The 22691-nt window shown below is 33.3% G+C and overlaps 1 non-coding gene across 1 annotated transcript; it reads right to left on the bottom strand.

Moving 5' to 3' along the window:
• Positions 1 to 804: 804 nt before the first annotated feature.
• Positions 805 to 911, bottom strand: LOC112496236 (small nucleolar RNA R71). Its single transcript, XR_003062740.2, has one exon. It is a non-coding gene; the product is annotated as a small nucleolar RNA R71 (small nucleolar RNA).
• Positions 912 to 22691: the final 21780 nt, after the last annotated feature.

The following is a 22691-nucleotide window of genomic DNA, read 5'->3' as shown; positions in this document are numbered from 1 at the left end:
AGACAATCTGAATACTCATTAGTATATTACTTGTTGTGTACACTTGCACGTTGACACCTATAACAATAGAAATCACCCAATAAGTTTTTGGCGTTGCTGCCGGAGATTGTGAAATCAATTTTAGTTAGTGCTAGTTTTTAGTTTTATTTTAATCTGTTTACTTTGTTGATAGAAGTGCTCGAGTAACCTTTGCATGTGCAAATACAAACCTGTTGAATTCTAGTTTGATTTAGAAATTAAAAGAACTGTAAGGAGACTGAGAAAGGAGCATCAGAATTTAAAAGTTGTAAACATTGATGATTTGCAAGATATGGGGAATTTGAACCCTCATGGAGTAGTAGAACCACTTAATGCACAAGGAGGTCAATAAGGTCAGAATGGGTATATTAATCATGGGCAACTAAGTAACAATAATATTATCCACATGACAAATGATAGAGATAGAGCCATAAGTGATTATGCAGTGTTGACTCCTCAAGCCATAAACCCTGAAATAGTTAAACTTGAAGTGCAAGTTGATAATTTTGAGCTGAAACTAGTGATGTTTCAAATGCTTCAAACAGTTGGGCAATTTAATGGGCTGCTACAAGAAGATCATCACCTTCATCTTAAATTATTTTTAGAAGTGATGCTTTCAAGATTGCCAGAGCATCACAGGAAGTATTAAGGCTCAGACCTTTCATATTTTCCTTAATGGATCGAGTAAGGACATGGTTGAACTTTTTACCACCTGACTCCATTATTACTTGGAATGATTTGGCTGGCAAATTTTTGATGAAGTGCTTCCCACCTACCAAGAATGCAAAATTGAGGAATGAGATCACATCTTTCCATTAACTTGAAGATGAAAGCTTGTATGATGTATAGGAAAGATTCAAAGAATTACTCAGAGGATGTCCTCATCACGGTATTCCTTTCAGTATACAGTTGGAAACTTTCTACAATGTTCTCAACCTAAGCACTAGATTGATGGTGGATGCTTCAACAAATGGGGCATTGCTATCTAAGTCTTACAATGTCCATTTTGGAAATGATAGCCAATAAAAAGTATCAGTGGCCATCAATGCCTTGACAGCTCTATCAGCCTAATTAACTTATCAACAAGTATGGCGAAGCCTATGACTGCCGCTCCAGTAATTGTCAACCAAATTATTGAGGAATCTTGTGTTTATTACGGAGGAGATCATCTATTTGACAATTATCCTGGAAATCCAACTTCGGTCAATTACGTGGGCAACTTCAATAGACAAAACTAGAACAATCCTTACTCAAACACGTACAACCTTGGATAGAGAAAGCACCTAAACTTCTCATGGAGCAATCAGAATCAACATGCTGTGGCATCCAGCGAACAAAACAGGCTTGCTTAACCACCTGAATTTCACCAGCAAAATCAAGGGCAAAGAAACACCAGCACTGATCAACTCAGTTCTCTTGAAGCTTTGATTAAGGAGTATATTGTGATGAATGAAGTAGTGGTCCAAAGTCAAGTTGTATCCTTAAGAAACTTAAAAACTCAGATTAGACAGTTTGCTACAACACTCAGCAATAAACCTCAGGGCTGATTACCCAGCAACACAGGATCTAAGAAGAGATGGAAAAAAGTATTGTAAAGTGATTAACTTAAGGTCTTGAAAGGATGAACCAAACAAACTGCTACAACACAACAATTTAAGCACCCACCACCCTTCCTACAAAGATTTCAAAAATAAAAACAAAACAAGCAATTTAACAAATTCTTTGAAGTATTGAAACAACTACATATTAGTATTCCTTTTGTAGAAGCCTTAGAACAAATGCCAAATTATGTGAAGTTCTTCAAAATATTTTGGCAAGAAAAAGAAGGCTTAGAGAGTTTGAGACAGTTGCTCCAACAAAAGAATGCAGTTATATGCTTCAGAATAAGATCCCTCAAAAGTTAAAAGATACATGAAGTTTTACAACTCCCATGCTCCATAAGAATTAAATATAGTGGTAAGGCACTTTGTGATTTGGGGGCTAGCATTAATCTAATGTCTTTATCAATATTCAAGCAATTGTGAGTTAGAGAGGTTAGACCAACAACAGTGACTTTATAACTTATTGACAAATCTCATACCTATTCAGAAGGCAAGATTAAAGATGTATTGGTGAAAGTGGATAAATTTAATTTTCTAGTGGATTTTATAGTGTTGGACTTTGAGGCTGATAAAGAAATGCCAATCATTTTAGGTGGACCTTTCTTAGCTACAGGGAAGACATTAATTGATGTACAAAAAAAAGAATTGACTATCCATGTGAATGATCAGTAAGTCACATTCAATGTCTTAGATGCCATGAAGAGTCCTAATGAAATTGAAGACTGTAATTTTATAGCGGATTTTATAGTGTTGGACTTTGACTATCCATGTGAAATGTCTTAGATGCCAATCATTTATAGAATTGACTATCCATGTGAAAGTGGATAAATTTAATTTTCTAGTGGATTTTATAGTGTTGGACTTTGAGGTTGATATAGAAATGCCAATAATTTTAGGTGGAGCTTTCTTAGCTACAAGGAAGACATTAATTGATGTACAAAAAGGAGAATTGACTATCCATGTGAATGATCAGTATGTTACATTCAATGTCTTAGATACCATGAAGAGTCCTAATGAAATTGAAGACTGTAATTTTATAAGTGTTGTGGATTTTGCTGTAGCGGAGAGACAGAATAATTGTTACGGCAACGAAAAAATCAAGGCTGTGACATTTGAAGAACTTGAATAAGAAGATCTTAAAATAGCTGACATAGCATGGTCAGGAGAAAAGCAAACCGTGAGAATTGACAAGCATTTTGAGTCTCTAGATCTTTCAAACAGAGAAGTATAACATTTTGTTCCCTTTATTGAGTCACCTCCTGTTTTAGAATTAAAGTTTTTACTTCACATTTAAAGTATGTTTATCTTGGTGACAATGACACACTTCCTGTAATCATTTCATCTTCCTTGGATGCAGAACCAGAGAAGAGCTTAGTGGATGTATTAGGGAGATACAAGAAGGCTATTTGATGGACTATGATAGACATAAAAGGAAGTAGTACTCTATATGAGCACATAAGATTTTCCTGGAGGATTGCTACAACAATTCTGTAGAGCAACAGAGAAGATTAAATCTCATTATAAAGAAAGTTATAAAGAAAAGGATTATCAAGTGGCTTGACACTGGAATCATTTACCCAATATCAAACAACTCATGGATAAGCCTAGTACAGTGTGTTCCAAAGAAAAATGGAGTATCAATTGTAAGAAATGAAAAAAAATGAGCTTATTCCCACAAGAACAGTAACTAGATAGAGAGTCTGCATGGATTATAGGAAGTTAAACAAAGCCACAAGGAAGAATAACTTCCCATTGTCTTTCATAGATTAGATGTTAGATAGACTTGCTGGAAAAGAGTACTATTGTTTCTTGGATGGATACTGAGGCTACAACTGGATTGCTATAGCACCTGAGGATCATTCACTTGTCTGTGTGAAACTTTTGCCTTTAGAAGAATGTCATTTGGCTTGTACAATATTCTAGCAACCTTCCAGAGGTGTATAATGTCTATTTTTTCAAATATGGTCGAGCAAACACTTGAGGTATTCATGGATGACTTTTCAGCTTTTGGGGAATCATATGATGGCTGTTTGCATAATCTAGAAAATGTACTTAAGAGATGTAAGGAGACAAATTTAGTATTAAATTAGGAAAAGAGTCATTTCATGGCACAAAAAGGGATAGTCCTAAGCCTTAGAGTTTTTAGAAAGGGAATAGAGGCGGATAAGGAAAAAATAGAGGTGGTTGAAAAACGTTCACCGCCTACTTAAGTAAAGGGCATTAGTGTGTCTCAAGTCATGCAAGATTCTATAAAAGGTTAATTAAGGATCTCTCTAAAATAGCCAAACCTTTGTGCATGTTGCTGGAGCATGACAAACCTTTCAATTTTCATGAGGATTGCCTAAAGGCTTTTGTTGAGTTAAATAGAGCTCTTGTTACAACACCAATTATTGTAGCACCAGATTGGAGTATGCCTTTTAAGTTGATATGTGATGCAAGTGACCAGTCTATTGGAGTAGTGCTAGGGCAGAGGAAAGGTAAGGTTTTTCACTCTATTTATTATGCCAGCAAAACCTTAGCCGATGCATAACTCAACTACATTACCACTGAAAAAGAGTTATTGGTAATTATTTTTGCATTTGATAAATTTAGACCTTATCTGATTGGCACCAAAGTGACTTTTTATACAGATCACTTGATTTTAAATAAATATTTCAAACCAAGGTTGATTAGGTAGATTCTATTACTACAAGAGTTTGATCCGGAGATCAAGGATAGAAAGGACAATAAGAATCAAGTAGCAGATCATCTCACAAGGCTGGAAGCAAATGCAAGCACTCTAACTAAGCAAGACATAATAGAAACTTTTCCTAATGAGTAGTTGCTGATGATATATCATGCAAAGATACTGCAACAATATGAATTTCCATAGTATGTAGATTTTACTAATTATTTGGTGAGTGGATTATTACCCTCTAATTTAAGCTACCAGCAGGAGAAGAAATTTCTCTATGATGTCGGAAGTTATTGGTAGGATGACCTTGACTTGTACAACTTGTGTTCAAACCATGTGATTAAAAAATGTATTCTTGATGAGGAAATTTCAAATACTTTGGAATTCTGTCATGCTGCAACATATGGTGGATGCAGAACAGCAGCAAAAGTTCTTTAATCAGGTTATTATTGGCCCTCTATTTTTAAAGATACATATGAGTTTGTTAAATGTTGTGACAGGTGCAAAAGAACAGGAAACATCTCTCAAAAGCATAAAATGCCATTTACCAACATCTTGGAGGTTGAACTTTTTGATGTATGGGGGATAGACTTTATGGCACCATTGCCATCCTTCTTTGGCAACTTATACATTTTACTTTCTGAAGAATATGTATCCAAATGGGTATAAGCTACAACATTGCCAACAAATGATGCCAAGGCAATGGTGAAGTTTCTTCAACATAACATTTTCTCAAGATTTGGCATTCCGAAAGCCATAGTTAGTGATGAAAGAACCTATTTTTGCAACAAGATGTTTGCTACAACATTGGCTAAGTATGGGATCAAGCATAAGGTTACCACAACATATCATTCACAAACAAGTGGTCAGGCAGAAATGTCCAATAGGGCGATAAAAAATATTTTGGAAAAAATGGTGAATCCCTATAGAAGGGATTGGCTTTTTGGTTTACAAAACTCCACTTGACATGTCCTCACACAGAATCGTTTACGGGAAAGCTAGATATTTGCGGTTAGAGTTGGAGTACAAAGCATATTGGGTAATAAAACAACTGAACATGGATATCTTTGCTACAATAGAGCAAAAGAAGCTACAGCTTTGTGAGCTAGAAGCATTAAGGTTGTTTTTCCTCTGAAAATACAAGAATCTACAAGAAAAGGACCAAGCAATGGCATAAGATTATTCTTGTAACAAGTCTTGCTCTATAACATAAGACCAAAGCTTTTCCCTAGAAAATCAAAGTCTAGATGGTCCAGATCTTTCAAACTTATCAAAATTATCTTCATGGGGTTGTTGGGCTTCAAGATGAAAGGACAAGTCAGGGAATCAAGGTGAATGGACAAAGAGTGAAGCATTACATTGGTGCTGCTTTGAACAATCCTAAAAGGATTTATTCCTCAAGGACCCAGTTTGAGCAATTAAGAATAGTCAATTGAAGAACAAAAAATCAAGCGTTGATTGGGAGAAATCCAATGAGGGAAGTTGTTTCAAGTTTTTAACTCATTAAATTTAGTTTTCAAAAATTATTTAGTTTGTCTTTTTTGTTATTTTAATTGAGCATCTAATTTCTTTTATTTCTTTGTGTTAAGGGTAGCAAGTAGAAACTAATAAAAAAATGTGGGCTAAGAAACTGAGAGAAGTTACTGTAGCATCACAAACAGCATAGCAATTAGAAGATGGTTCTCAAACAATGAAAAAAGTTTAATCACTCAACTACTATATTCCCATTGAGTTTGCCCTTGTGTTTGGCTTGAGAATTTTCCTTATTGCATTTTATTATTTGCATTTTTAATTTAGTTAGTTCATTAGTTTCATTAATTATTTTATTTTTATTTAGTTTGAAATTGCACTGTTAAATTGCTGTAGCAAATTCGATAACATCAATCCTTGTAGAGACAATTTGAATATTCATCAGTATATTACTTATTGTGTACACTTTCACATTGATACCTGTAGCAATAGAATCACCCAACATTAATCTATCACAGTTTGGGTGTAAGGATTTTGATGATACCAATATCTAGGAACACACAGATACCTTGGACATGTCTACTATCACTACTCGACTTTTAGGGAGGTATTTTCCTTGGCCTAAAGACCTTTTGGTTTCTAAGCTTGATTTTAAATATCAAGCTTTACATTGGATTGGGGATACAATTGGTATCCTATTGAAAATTATGCTATAATGGACCCTTTATTTGCTAAAGTTTTGTTTCCAAATGAAGGTGGAATTTCTTTCAACTTTGGCTGGTTGGCCTTTGATTTGATTTTAAAGAATGCAGAAGTCTTTGGGGGAGAGATGTGCATTACCATTTTCTTCCTTGATTCATTAAGTGTTGACATCTCGTGATTATAATTTAATTGAAAAAGATGCGGTCTTTACTTCTTTTCCTATTTATATAAAACCAACCTTTCCTATGTTGAAGTCCTTAGGTGTTGCTGGCGATCAACATGAAGATACTCAGACTAAGAATGCTCTTTTAGATTCAAACCATTTGCTTTACTTTACCGCGCTTGGATTATTAAAGGGAGATAATTTTAGATTTATTGGGTCGAGTTGAATGCATTGAACACACTCTTGATGACATTAGACATGTTCATTACCCTTGATGATTTCTTTACTTTTTTACCCCTTTATTAATTCTGTTTGAGTTTTTCTAGTTTAGGATATTATTTCAATTTCTCGTTTATGTTATCTATCATGCTTTGCCACCTTTTGCCAAAAAGGAGAGAGTAATATATTTTAATTTTTATTGCATTGTGAAATGGGTTGAGTAGTTCTTTTTTTTTTTTGTTTAAACCCTATTTGAACTTGATTTTAATAATAAAGGGAGAGTTTATTTTTATCAATTCAATCATAAACATGAGCATTTATTTATTGAAGGAGATTTCTGTCTTGAACTAACGATGACTAATGAATTTTGTTTTGGTTAGTTCTTTGTTTTTATTGTCTTTTTGCAGGTTATTGCTCGTGGTCTACATTGCTTCCACACACACCATTTGAAGACTAAAAAATTGGTGGTTTATGTTTTGACTACAAGGATGCGAAGGGGGGAGATTAGGGATTTATTTCCTTTTATTAAGGATTTGTCTAGTCATTGAAAATTAATTAGATTAAATTACATGAAATATTAGAGAATGTTTTTGCAGGGATAAAGAAGAAAATTGGCGTCTAGGTAGGATTACATATCAAAGAGTTCCAAATAAAGAAGACTACTACAATAGTAAGTATATCAAGTATTTATAGAATATTATTGTTGGTTAATTTTTTACTCAATTGCTATTGATGCCAATATGCAAGTGTACACAACAAGTAATAAAGTGATGAATATTCAAGATCGTCTCCATAGGGATTGATGTTACTAGAAATGCTACAGCAATCACGATAGTGCAATCTACCTATATTTCAAGAAAAACCTAGTTAAAGTTGATTACTACCGAAATTAACAATTATAAGAAAATAACAAATAAACACAGTAAAGAAGTAGATTAGATAAGTTACGTAAATGTATTTAATGCGAATGAAGTAGTTGAATGATCAAACCCTTTTCATGGGTTGACTGCTTTCAATCAATTTTACACCAGTTGCTACAGCAATTCCTACAGCACTAGGCAGAATTATTTTGTGTCCTCAGCTGTCTCTTGTTGGACTTCTCATACCCTTAAGCACCCTAACAATGACCAGTTGCTATTCCACCTAAGGTATGGCATTATGAATATCCACTCTCTCTACCCTACAAGGTGAATTCCTATGTCTAGTTCTTCACAATTCTTAATTCAAGTACGACCCTTTTAGGACTCAAGTTAAACTCAATCCAGGAAACTTAAATTAAGATCAAGTATTACTATAACAATTTCCACTAAGACAGGCCCTTTAGCGCTCTCCCTTAACTTGAACCATTAAATGGCTGGTCAACCGAAATAATGATTAGAACAAAAGCTATTAAAGTAAAATGCTACAACAATCATGCAGCAACTTGTAAGAACAGTAAAAAACCCATAAAGATTGTTTGTCACTCAACTACAAGCAAATTTAGTTCATACTTTGGAAAAGAAAAACAAACAACAAAATATTAGTCATGAAATACATCGGTTCAATCAAAGAGTAAGGAAGGGAACAAGTAATGAACGATGAGAATTCAATCCAAGTAAATCTGCTGGATTCTTCACTGGTGCAGATTTGTTTCCCTTGAATTCTGACTCTTCCCCTCTTTTCCTCTCGATTTCTTCAATGTTAATTCACCGCCACCTTTTCATGTGATGCACGCCCTTTTTATAACTGAAAACTAGGGTAAACAGAAGCCTAGGGCATGCACGAGTCAGATTAGGAAACTGCAGATCGCAATCGTGCAGATATCCCGCGCTAAGTTTTCTCTGTTGTTGTTCCAGGATTGCTACAACAATGGTTGCTCCAGCAACAACTACAATACTATACTGCTCCAGATTTTCCTCAATTCTTTTGTGCCCATATTCTTCCTCATTTTTGCAAGCCTATTACATAGCATTCCTTTCATGAATTATAAGCTTCTGGAAACCTACAATTATGCACACAGTTTGAGCACAAATTACTTTAAATCAAGCAAAACTTATTAAGACTAACTAAAATGATTATTTATGCAGAATGTAACAAAAATGCAATAGAAACAAATTATTTACTCTCTAAGTGATCTTGATTTAAGCGTAGAATTGCCATAATAACTCTCATTTTATAGAGTTATCACACCCCCAAATTTAAATCGTTACTTGTCCTCAAGTAATAACAACACACCAACACTTCAATCACACAACCATGCAAAAAATAACTTAGCTCTGTCATCAAATTTGCAAGAATTCTTTCACCCACAGATCACACTCTTAATCACTCAAAATAGCCTTAACAGTTTAGTTCTAGACTGAACCTTCATTATGTCCACGGTGTGTGTGTGCCACTTTAATCCCCTGTATATAATTCAGGGGTAGAGCACAACTATATTCACATATGGGGGAGCAGAAATCACAACTATACTCAAACTGTGCTACAACAAAAAGTTTTTTGTTTTACTCATCTAAACCCTCGTCAATGTAACAATGATTTTTCATGTGAATGTCGATCACTTGCAATGATGATACCCAATTACTCAACCAATGCATAGATCAGAGTTGCTGTAGCAATACTCATAACATAGTCTTATCTAAAATATCTTTAACTCAAGGCTGAACATGGGGCTCATGAACAGACCTGGCTACTCGATATCTTAGACAGAGGACTCAAAAAAATTTATTTATTTATTTTTCTAACATGCTACAACAATGCTCATAACTCTTGTTGCCTTTGGACTCAAGTCTGCATATGGGGTACATTCTCAGCTCTGGTTACTCAGTAACTTAAGCCATTGGACCAAAATTTATTTTATAACAAGCACAGTTCAACAAAACTTTTTCCCTAAACTTGAGATATTTTCTACTCCCTTTTCTTTTAGTTTTCTTGGTTCTGCTACAACATTCTCATAAAACTCAACCAAAGTCCAAGTTTCGGGATAAAATTTCAACCTCCATCTATAACTATCTCTACTTGGCAGTTTTTTAAATATTGAATAACACTCACTTTATCTTTAGTAGGTTTTCAAATCCATATACAAATATTAGATAACAAAGCTTCACACAACACACAACACACACATAAAGACATGCACTTAGAAACACAACCCCCCCAAACTTAAGTGGTGTTGTGTCCTCACACGCACACAAAATCAAAACCACATAAACCAGACATGCATACATTGATTTAAAAGGACATGTAGTATAAATTGGAAAATTAAAACTAAATGCAAGAAAATTTTTTTAGAAAGAAATGAAATAAACTAGCAGGTAGGGGGTACTCCCTAGTGCTTGGGCTTTACTGCAACATGATGCAGTGACTTCAGCGCTTTTTGGATGCGCTTCGCAGCCGATCCTTAAGGGATTCTTGTGGTGAGGCTGCTGGCAATATCTTCTTCTTTCTCTACAACGAACTGGTGGAAGGAGTGGCAACTGGTGCAGCCTGCCTAGATGAAACAGATCTGGTCCTTTTTGGTTCAGGTGTGTCTGCTACAACATCGCCTCCAGAAGTGCCCCCTTTTCTTTTGCCGGTTCCCTTAGGACTAGCGAGAGTAGGTTTGTTGGGGGTTTGCTGTGATGGAGCTAGAGTTGGGGCTTCGGCTGTATGTCTCTCAGCCGTGATTGCGACAATGATATCAAGCAAATGCTTTGTCTCTGTGGGTGTACGAGTAACTCTGGCTGCTGCAGCTTCCAGCTCTGCATCAATTTGCTCGGCTGTATCGTTAGAGGCATGATGGGTGAGTACTTTCTCTTTGCCTTTTCGAGAGAGGACTGGGATAAGAGGATTCTCTACAGGTTCCTTTTCTTCTTCTTCTTGTATGATGTGCTTTTTCCTAGACTTGAAAGGAGTCTTGACTGGGGGTTCCTCGAGTTCTTTCTCGGGCTCTTCATCTTCCTCTGTCAGGGAACTGTCAGTTGCTGACTTGACATCCTCCTCTTTGGGCTGGTCTGACTGGTCATTAGCATCTATTTTTACCTCTGCTCGCAGTTCTGCTGTAGCTTCCTTCTCTGGTTCATCTGTGTCAGTAGCTTCTTCATTGACTTCTGCTGGAGCTTCTGCAGTGGATGTACTAAAATTATATCGCTGGAGCAGTGAATTAGGGAAATTTCAGTGGTTACTTTTCATATATACAACAAATTGGTATAGGTGGTTTTCCAAGTGCTGCAAATAGTTTCAAAACCGATTGTTTTCCAGCTGCTGAGCTTCGGCACATTGAGTGATACTGGTGCTCAGTGCTTGGATTCTCTGCTTTATCCCAATAACTCTTCTTGCCCCTGCTACATCAACTGGTTCAGATGGGGCTCCAGTAACTTCACCTGCAATTCTTTCGATGGTGCGCACAGTAAAAGCACCATCATTCTTAACATGCTCATCTTTGGCATTAAGGCGGACTTTCAATACTATACAGATGCTGGTGATGAGTGATGGAAATAGCAAGGCAGCTGCTTTGTGGTTTTTCATAGCACAGTCCTGAATTTCATTTTCTATGATGCTTCTCACATCTATGGGTAACCCTTTAACAAGAACATACAACAATACTAACCTCTCTTGTGAAACAGTAGTGGTGTGTATGGTTGGCATCAGTCTGGATTTTAGAAATTTCACCCATACCTTAGCAATAGGTGTCAAATCTATTCTATTAATCACACACCCTTCTTCATTAGCCCACGATGCACCCTTTACGGTAAGTGTTGTGAAAATTTTGTTCCATCTTTGTGGGGTTAATTTTTCAAGCAATTTGTCATACTCACAATTAACTTCAGCAGGTAAATTATAGAAAGCATTTATAACTCGAGAATCTAACGGTACAAGCGAGTTTCTTACCCAGATATTGTGCTGACCAGGGCTTACCAAGTTGGCATAAAATTCTTTCACCAATGGCAACACATAGTCTCGAGGGTGGTTACAAAATTCCAGCCATTTGCGCTTTGCTACAGCATTGTATAATGATTGCACAATCCCCGAGGGTTGATGGGGAAACTGAAACCCTTTTTCTTCAAGAATCTTACGCGGTTCAATAAATTCTTCATACTTTTCTTCCGCATGGTAGCTTTGGAATCGTGAGGGATTTTTTAGTTGGCTGGCTGTCCTTTTATACCTTGGCATTGCTACAGCAATAAAATTTCTAGGGTAATATGCCTAAGAGTGAATAAAATTAATAAATATTATTAATGAATAAAATTTAATTATAATTAATAAATATTATTAATGAATAAAATTTAATTATAATTAATAAATATTATTAATGAATAAAATTTAATTATAATTAATAAATATTATTAATGAATAAAATTTGAATTCTGTCACAAATACAATGGCCAAGAAGTCACTAGCAAAGAGTAATCATACTAAGCAATGGAAATAGGCAAGATCAAGGCATGTGCATCCAATCATTTCCCTAGGCGTATCACAAAAAATTCAAATTTTGGATCTATTATGGAGGCTATGAAAGCCAAGTTAAGAGACGACAATTAAAGTTATTTAGAAAAGATATATTTAGCCATTTGGAGAAGATGAATAATCATGTATTCAGTGTGCGATCATGCACAATCTTCGCGTAGGCGAGTGCAACATAAAGAACATGCTAAAGATCAGTTTTGGTCTGAAATTACTGATCGATTAGTATGCTTAAAAAATTATGTTTAGTTACAATATTTGTTATGATCTAATTGACGTATACAAAAATACAAAATTTACTACCAACGTAAGTTATAGGAACAATATTTTAACGATTATCTAGGGACTCTTCAAGAATTTGATTGAAGTTTTAGGTATTTCAACTTTCTTGATATGGAAGACATTGATGCATTAAAAATAATGCTTTTTTAGTTTGCATGTAGATCATTTAATGGGAAAAAAATTAACAATTGGCGGACTTTGTTATTATTGAATGAGGTTGAAGATCTAGATTACTTTAGAAATCTTCTAAGAGGTTATTCATTGTGGCAAATAGTATAAAACAATCATGACGATGCATTGAACAAAAAATTGAAGGCTTTTAATAGTAGAAAGGTGAAGTACAACCCTTATGGCTTTTGTCCTAGAGTTTAGATGGGTTGAAAAGACAAAAATTCATGGTTAATTAGATTTGTACTTCAAAAAAATTAACAATGTTCTTTCGTAACACTTTATAACTTTGCTTGTTGTGGGCTTGACTTTTCGAAGTAATTGATAGTATTCTAATCGAAGATTGGGCCACTAAAACATGTCACAAATCTCCAAGATACATCATCACCAACAGATGGTATTCTATGTTATTGCGGACGGCGACCAAGAGGTGATATTTCTATTAGTGGGTTTACCTTCAACTCTTCAATGTCTTCTAGTACTTGTCAAGAACCGACTTTGCAAACTGGATTCACTGATACTACACGTGCCTTTACTAATGTTTCCTTGAAGTGAAAATGAGAAGAGAGTTTTATGTAGTCCACATGGGCGGTTAGGCAAGCAATAATTGTAAGCGCACAAACAACTTGATCGAGTTATAATACTTTATAGTTGTAAGTCTTGCTATGTATGTCAACTAAATCTTCCCTTACACTACCGCCCTAAACCTAGAATCTATGCTTAGACATAGGATGAACGATAATTCTTGCAGCTTGTTCTTTCTTACTAATTATTATTTTCTCTACTTAAGTTGTTAGAAAAATGCTCATTGATTCTGCCACTATCTTCCTACTATAAAACCATTGTTACAAGGTTTCTTTGAAGTGAACAACCAAATGAGTAATGGTAAATATTTGTGGTTCCCACATAAAACAATACACTCTCTATAATTCTGGTTGTTAGAATATTATACCTTTTACTGTCGAATTGAGAATGTGCCGGACTCTTGAAGTAGTTTTCTAGACTCTTTACATTTACAATCATTTGCTACTTCTGTAAATGGGGCTAAAATTTATCCTTAAGAGCTTTGAACATACTGAATTTTGACTTTATACTCCTTTTCACATGGTAAAACAAATGTCGTGAGTGATATTATGAAATACTTTTATAATCACTCTGATGATGGAGTTGCATCAATCAGAGATAGTTACTAACCCTAGAAAATCACTAATCACTCTGTGCTATTTTTTCATAAACCATTCTCAATAATAATTATTTTTAGAATCTCAAATCCCAATAGCTACCAGATTGCCATAAATATTGTCCCACGAAATAGCCCTTTTAAATGAATAATGTGTACTGCAATCACTAGTTGAATGCACTCCATAAAACCCTTTATGCAAAAACCAATAGTAACAAAATAGTAAAAGAAATTATTTTTTCCATCCAATTTTAGTGAGTAAGTGTACCCTCATTTTCGTTCTTCAAAACATAAAAGTACTTGGGGAGTAAGTTGTATGACTTTGTTAGGTTTCATAGTATCACTTCTAGAGCAAAATTTTCAGCCCTAGATACTATTGGTATGATAAGTGAATAGTGGGCTTCTGCTTCATGTATGCTTTGATGTCATTTAGACTGTATATCTACTTCTCCTGAATAAATTTGTTAGTATAAGATGACTGACGACCCAACTCCTTGCCCTATGAAGACTACCACGAAACACCTCATAATAACAAGCATGTAACTTGTCACACCGGATCAGTAACCAATGTATGTTCTCCTAATTTGAAGCTCTATTTGCTCAAAAAGGCTATTTACATGATCTTGAAGCACAATGGGCCTCGAAATGTGTGGTTATGGACCTAGCAATTGCTAAATCTATCTCTTAAGGAGACTTTACTCAACTCTAATATTAAATAATACTTGTCACTAAACAACTTACCAACACAAATATCATTAAAACCATAACTTTTAACAAAATCTAGAGCAATATATTTTGACACAAAAGTGAAGCAATACTCACAAGGTGGTCAGCTAGTAGCATATTGGAACATGGTTTTGGGGTAACAAGCCAACTTTGACATGGTTTATACTTGTTATAAGAAGTTTGGCAAATCTTTCAATTGTTGATTGGACCCTCATCATAAACGACATCCCCATTATCAACAGGACTATTGAAATAACCATCATCCTTATCATCATTAGGTTAAGAAAAATGACTATCTTCCCTATCATCAATTAAACTATTGGAAAGACCGTCATCCCATCAACAATAGGATTATGGAAAGATCGTCATCCCATTGATAACAAAGCTCTTAGTTAAGAACTTTAGTGGATATGATAACAAAAAATAGGGATGTACCTGCTAGGTCACCAAATCAGAGCCCATATATAACATAGCACTTACCATTTCATCATCCAATATGTCAATGGATAGTGAACATGCAGATTGGTAGAACAACCTAAACTCAAAAGTTCTTCAATGTGATGTTATATTCATTCGAATTCACCTATAGAAACTTATACAATCTTACAAGAAATTGTGAAACGCATAGTCTTTCCTAACAAAAACCCTATTTTTGTCATTCATGTATTTAAAATGACCATCTACCAACTTCTCCCATAATCCATTATCATTAAGCCTAAAAAATTAAGAAAAGAAAAAAAAGATTATATACTAACACATGAACTCTTAAAATTAAAAAGGAGCGATAGGCACCTATTGCATAAGATCAAGTTTGAGGGGTGCCTGTCGCACAAGCTCATGATTGATAGGTGCCTATTGTATATTTTCTATGTTTCTTCTCTTAGTTTATTTTTCCTCAAAATATCCACATAAATTTAATTCTAATATAAAAAAAATGAAAAATCCCTATTGTGTAAAACAAATACTAACCTTAACTTTTTACTACCTAATTGATGATTCTTTCTTCAATTATGTGTAACTAAATTTGTTTTAAGAATTTGATGATTTCATTGAAAGTAGTAATTTAAAAAACTCGCACTGTGTAAAAATAAATACTAACATTAACTTCTTACTCTTTAATTAATGATTCTTTCTTCAGTTTTGTGTAATTATATATGTTTTATGAATTTAGTGATCCTACTAAGAGTTGTGAATTTTGGAGATTTGTTGAGAGTGGCGAGTGTAATTTGATGATTTGTTGAAAGTGTTATTATTTTGTATTTGCTAAGACTTGTGAGGGTAAATGTGTCTAAAATTTTTTTAAATGGCTAGTCATGATGGAAAAAGTAAGAGTGGAAAATTTTGAAAAACCTAAAAGTTTTGGGCTGGTTATGTAAAATTTCCGTAGAGCTTAGAGAATAATGAAGAAAGGTTAGTCTATGCATCATGTTAGCCTGTCAATGGATCGTGTTTGGTAGGGGTGTTTAGCATCTAATTCGATTTGCTTAATCCATTTGATCCATAAAAATTCGATCAATGAATTAGTGGATTGCATTGGATTGAAAATTTAAAAATGCGTAATCGGTGAATTAGCTATGGTAAATCCACAAAAATCCGTGAATCTCCAAAAAAATTAAAAAAATATTTATTTAATTAAAAAATAGAACTTATAAATGTAGCATTGCTATAATAATAAATAAATAAGTTCAAATAAATTAAGTTGACACCCTGTTATATCTTAATAAATAATAATATAAAATAAAAAAAATTAAATATTTGAATAATTAAATAAGCAAATATAGCTTCTTAAACATTAAAAATTCTCTGAGCCAAACGAAACATTTTAGCACATAACATCAAACCTCTACCCTGCCACACACACAAGCCATCACTGTTTCACTTCACCACTTGATGTATTTATAATTTCTTACTTTCTTTTCAAGCTCTTCAAGTTTCTTAATTTTTTTTTCCTAGTATATCTAATGTCTCAAGTTTCAACTTTTGTATATATTTAAATTCATAATTTTAGTTAATTTTTATGTATTGGTCTAAACAAATGAGATTTTTTTTCTTTTCGGTGTGTTATATTTTGAAATTTTGAATATATTATTTTATCTTAATTAAAAAATGTATTTCTTTAAATTTTACTCAAATTTGAATTTAGTCGTTAGTAAAATTATTTTTATATTAATTGTTTTAAATTCAATTACTTCATAGATTGGACAAAATTAAAATTTGTAAATCGCAAATCAATCTGTAAAATGGTGGATTGGATCTAAATTTGATCAAATCTCCACCCGATCCGTAGTCATATGGATTGGATTTGGATTGAGTGATGAGAACCATCAAGGGAATACTGTTAAAGCTTTAACTAATCCTTTGCACATTCATAGAAGGCCAATTACAAGAGTTAGGGCCAAAAAGATGCAAGCTGCTTTAAATGGATTAATTGAGAATTTATGGATTGAAATTACAATTCAAGATGCAAGACATCATGAATTGGGTTTAGAGAGATGGCAAGGCATTGTGAACATTATTCAAGCTATTGGGCAACCAAATACACAATTTAGATTAAATGCAGAAAGGGAAAACTCGGAATGAAACTAGTATTGATTGAGACATAAGTAATGTGTAAGCTATATACCATTGGAAAGATAATTAAGCTAACTTTCCAATACAATTTACAGAACTGGATTTGGAGTTCTCTGGAAGGAGTTATAACCAACTTATTACAGCTTGTTCAGACTTGGGATTTTGAACGACTCCTTTGTTTATTCAACTTCATTTGTTTATTTTGTTTCAAGTTTGTCAATGTGTAAGGTAAATCTACCATCAATGATAGTGGGTTAACATTAAGTTTGTCAATGATAACATTAATTATGGTAGGCTACCATTAATTTTGTCAATGATAGCATTAATTATGGTAAGCTAGCATTAAGTTTGTCAATGACTAGCAGTACTAATGGTGGTGGGTTGGTGAAGACTTTTGAATCATCCTTTGACAAAACTATACTTGGAGGGTTGTTCCAATGTTTTCATTTGTATTTTTAGGATCTTGGGTTTCCATTAGCCTATTTAAACTCAGTAATTTTGCTATGTAAGACAATTAGAGATAAATGTTATTTTGAATTTGAAAGATCATTCTTTCTTTGGTTCTTTTGAGAACTAGTGAACTTATCAGGAATTTGCATTCTTGTGGCGTTCTAAAATAGACTTATCACTCACATTCTCATCTAAATCTTGAGTGTGGCGTCGATATCCTTCTCTATACCTCTGGTTCATGTTTTCTTAAACATTGGGTCAAGGTTTTTGTTTCGCTTAAATATGTTTAGAACTTTCTTGGAAAATTGAAACTTCAAATTAAGTGAGGATTTCAAAATTTCATTCTGGGGTTCGCATCATTGAGTTTCACCAATTTATTGATTGGATTGGATTGGATTAAAAATTTAAAATCTGTAAAATCATGAATCAGATATGGATTGATGTACAATCCGCAAAATCTGATCTGCGAACACCCATAATGTTTGGGCAGTTTTATGTGCTATTACATTATATATATCTGAACCTATTCATTAACTTATTTGGGATAAAAAATAAAAACCTAAAATCATTCGTTACTATTATCATATTAACCAAATCTACCGATTTAACCCACTCTTTATGGTAAGTTTAAAATATTATTCCACATAATTTTTATATATTTTTAGTTTAAAACATATAACCATTCACAAAATAAAGGTTTTTAAAAAATATAATATCAAATAAAATAAAATCTTAATATTTTTCATGTTGAACATGATCTAATAATACATTTGAAAAATAATCAGTAATTTAATTCTAGGCACCGATAACAATAATTAAAATCTAAGAGAAAAAAAATATTGTAAGAGATTTCGAATATGTGTTTTACAGTAAATACCGAGGGATTTTAGGGTTTGTGATAACTTTATATTAATCAATTTAAAGTTAATTTTTCTATATAATATTATAAAAAAGTTAATCTACTTTTTCTTTAAAAAAATATAATTGAAGTTATTAAATTTTTAAACTATTAAAATAATATTTGCTACGAGGTTGGGTGAAGTAGGTTTTATGGCTTAAACTCAAATCTAACTCATCATGCAATGAGTTTTAATGGGTTGACTTATAATTAACTGCCTGACCCGATAACTCTCAACCTGATAATTTTTTCTATCGTCGAGTTGATAAAGTGTTAGTGGGTCATATGAAAATTTATCAAGCGCACATGATTTACGTCATTTTCATTTTCGATTTTTTCTTTAATTAATAATTTTTGTCCATTTTAGAAGATTTGGTATCCAACCTGTCGTTGCCGGGCTCTTTTCAGTTATTTGTATTGATCTTATGGGTAAGTTTTAGGGACCTCCCCTGAAGTTTGGTGTATTAACACTTAGATAGAATGTATTGATGTAATTACAGACACCTCCCCTGCCGTTAGTTATTAGTTAAGTTCACTGTTAGTGGACTGTCTAAATTACTAAAATACCCTTCCCGCTAAAACAATAAATTATTAAGGAAAACTTTGAGAACCCATGAGCAATAAGATTAGTTGGAATCACAAAACATTTAAAAAACCAAAATATCCCTCAATATGAAGTAATTGACATTGCATATTAAAAAAAATTCCTAAAACACATTTATTTCACATAAGAGAATTTCAAAATAACCAATAACAATTCATTAAAGAACCAACAAGGCAATTTTGAAATCATATTTCATTTTTATTCTCTAAAATAATGAATATGCCCATCACTTAGATCAGATCCCAATTTCAAGTACATTCAAACAAACCCTAAAAACCCACCCAAAACGAAAATAATAAAAACATCTTTGTCTAGTAAAATTAAAAGCCTAAACAACTAACTAAGCAAATCCCATAACACCCAAATCCATCGACCGATGAAACAATCTTCATTCAAGAAGTAAACTTAGTAACAACCTTGGTACCCTCAGAAACAGTGTGCTTAGCCAGCTCACCAAGAAGCACAAGTCTCCCAACGGTTTGAATTTCCCAAGATGTAATCGTTGGCTTCTTCTTGTACCTCGCAAACTCCTCAAAAATATCGTGCCTTGCTCAAGATTCTAATATCAAGATGGACTTGCTTTAGGACTTTGAAGATGTATATCTTGTATGTCTTGATGCTTTTCTTGGCACACTTCTTCTCCTTGTCACTAGAGGCGGCTTTCTTTGGAAGTTTCTTCCCGGCCTTTGGCTTCTTCTCCATCGCGCCTTCGTGGAAGACTTGAGCCAACACCAAAATCTAAAGCTAAAATTTTTTCTAATCTTGATATCTTCACAACTTTAGAAAAAAAGATGAAAATGGTGCTGGGTTTTTGCTTGTTTAAGCGAGAAAGGTAAGTGGATGTTTTATTTAGTGGATATTTTGTTGGGAAAAAATTAGGTTTTTAAATTTTTATAAAACCTTTTGAAGATCGCTCTCATATAATATATAAGAATTTGTATTCTAGAAATCGTACCTTGAAAATCCGAGTTGGCTTTTTCCGCTGAAGTGTTTTAGGCTCCTAGATCACGATCCGCCACCACCGCTCCTGTTAGATCACGATCCGTCACCACCACGCTTGTTAGATCACGAACAGTCTCCAATGATCTTCCAGGTTATGACTCAGGTTCGATCTGCACTTGACGTGTGGGCGCCTTTATCACTACCAAAGCAACTAGCACGAGAAAATTTTCTCTCAACAATAGAGAGAAAAATCTTTTTCTCTGATCTGTATAAAGTGGCTTCTCACTTTTTCTTTAGAGAAAAATAAGCCTTTTATATCACCCTTTAGTGAAAACCCTAGGCTCCAAATAAATGAAAAACAAAACCCACGTTTATTTGCTTTTTCAATAGGGGACCCACCTTGTAAAATAACATAAGGCCCCTTATACAAAAGCTATTTAAATGGAGCCTCCCACTAAATGATATATTTAGGCTTTTGACCCAAATAGCTAGTTATCTTACTTATTAGTTCAGTAGTGGTGCAGTCAATTAAATGAGCTAACCCGAGGATCATTTGGGAACATATAATAGTGGCTACAATAATTAGGCCTGTAATTAAACTAGCCAAATTATTTAATTCCAAATCTACTCCACTAAAAGATTGGAACTGACTTCCATAATTGTATGCTCGAATAATAATTCGTCCCAAGCCACATTGATTTCTTTACTGCATAATCCTTTGTACCACATCGTTAATTAAATTGATATCTCAACTGTCCAATCAATTTAATAACATCTTATTCCTTGATCCTTACTGGTTTTCTCTAATGATCATTTTCAACATACTAAATATGTTGACACACTCTGGCCAGAGAATTCTATGATCAAGTGCCGAAAACCCATCAAGAGATGTGTTGTACAAATTCTATATTGTTAATCTATAACTCCAATACTCATAATTGCTCCCACCAAGATACCGGGTAATCTTGACCACAAGGATGTGTCGTGCCCATTGGTAACTCAAATGGAATAACAATTACAATCATGAAATCATAATTAACTCAAGATTAAGATTACAGTAAAATCAACGCCTATGAGATTTAATAAGTCTGACAGTTATTACAAGTTAATTAAATCTCATATGTGATCCTGTTCAATGTAGTCGTACTACATCAATAAATTCATACATGATTAAGACAAATCATTCAATGAATTTATTACAGTCCATACCTAAATAAAGTGCCCAACTTTATTTATCAACTGCGAACTAAATTTATTTAATCATAAGATAATTTGTATTTATGTCTTCTGTGAATTCACATGGTAATCACATAAATACATATAATATGATTAAATGGACTTTAATACAAGTATTAATGTAATTAAGATATTTGAATAAAATACCTCATTTATTTTATTAATCAGAAAAATAGTTTATTACAATTAAATAAACACATATGCTTTTAAAGAGCATATTTTCCCAACATATTTTAGTTTTCTTTTGCCCACTAGTAATTTCCAAGCTTTGGTTTTTGTCCACTAATCATTGTGGCTTTTGTCCACTAGTCATTGCCAAGCTTTGGTTAATAGAGTGTAGCAGTCAAAATTCTCATGTATCTCGAGCTTCATTTCAAATTATTTTAAAATTTAAATATGTTTTTACATATTTACCCTTTGTACTAACATTATATGTATTTTTATACTAACGGGAAGGGAAGTATCTGTAATAACATCAATATATTCTATCTAAGTGTTAATACGTCAAACCTCAAGAGAGGTCCCTGAAAATTACCCTTGATCTTATGGATAGACATCTACTACCCGATTTTAACTCTTGTCAAAGGCCTAAAGCAAAAATTATTATTTTATTCTTTATCAAAGCACAAATCTTATGTCACTTCATAAATAAAATTTTGGTCCTTTACCAAGTTGTATTTAATAAAAGAATCACTATTTTTTGTTGAATAACAGGTACAATAAAATAATTTTCGTAAAATAAAATTATATTTTATTTTTATATGTTAGGATCGCAATTATTGCATATCCCAACTAAAACACAGTTTATCACGTAACGGCAGCATCACGTAAGTACCAGCGGGATTAAAAGTCCCTTGCGGAAATGAAACTATCTTTGTGATCCCTGTAAAATATTACTTGTGCCCCTAATTGAAAGTTAATTAAGCCCCCAGTGCTTTAATGTTTTTTAACGTTTAAGTTGAATAAGAGAGTTTATTTGAGATAAGACCTTTTTTTTTTTTTTAACAAAACGTGCCTAATCAAAGGTAAGGCAAAATATACCCTACTTTTAAAATTAATAAAAAGGGTTAAATAATAAATAATTTTTAATTTTTTATTTTTTATTCCTTTTCATATTAAACCTTTTTAAATAAAATATAATATCACTCTTTCACTTTAAAGTATAATTTTCATTATAAAAGAAGAATGAAATTTCTTGAATTTGCTCATACATGTGAATTCAATAATCTCATATATTTATATATTATTGGTGTTATTAAAAGTAGCCCCCGGTAAATGAAATGTCTAGCCCATCACTGGTTATTAGGACGGGCTATTGGAGAAACATTCCAAAATACAAATTAGACTCACTTTTTAATTAAACGAA

The sequence above is a fragment of the Citrus sinensis genome, chromosome 3 (assembly GCF_022201045.2).
Source record: "Citrus sinensis cultivar Valencia sweet orange chromosome 3, DVS_A1.0, whole genome shotgun sequence".
Classification (NCBI taxonomy): Eukaryota; Viridiplantae; Streptophyta; class Magnoliopsida; order Sapindales; family Rutaceae; genus Citrus; species Citrus sinensis.
This window is presented reverse-complemented; position numbering and strand designations above follow the sequence as displayed.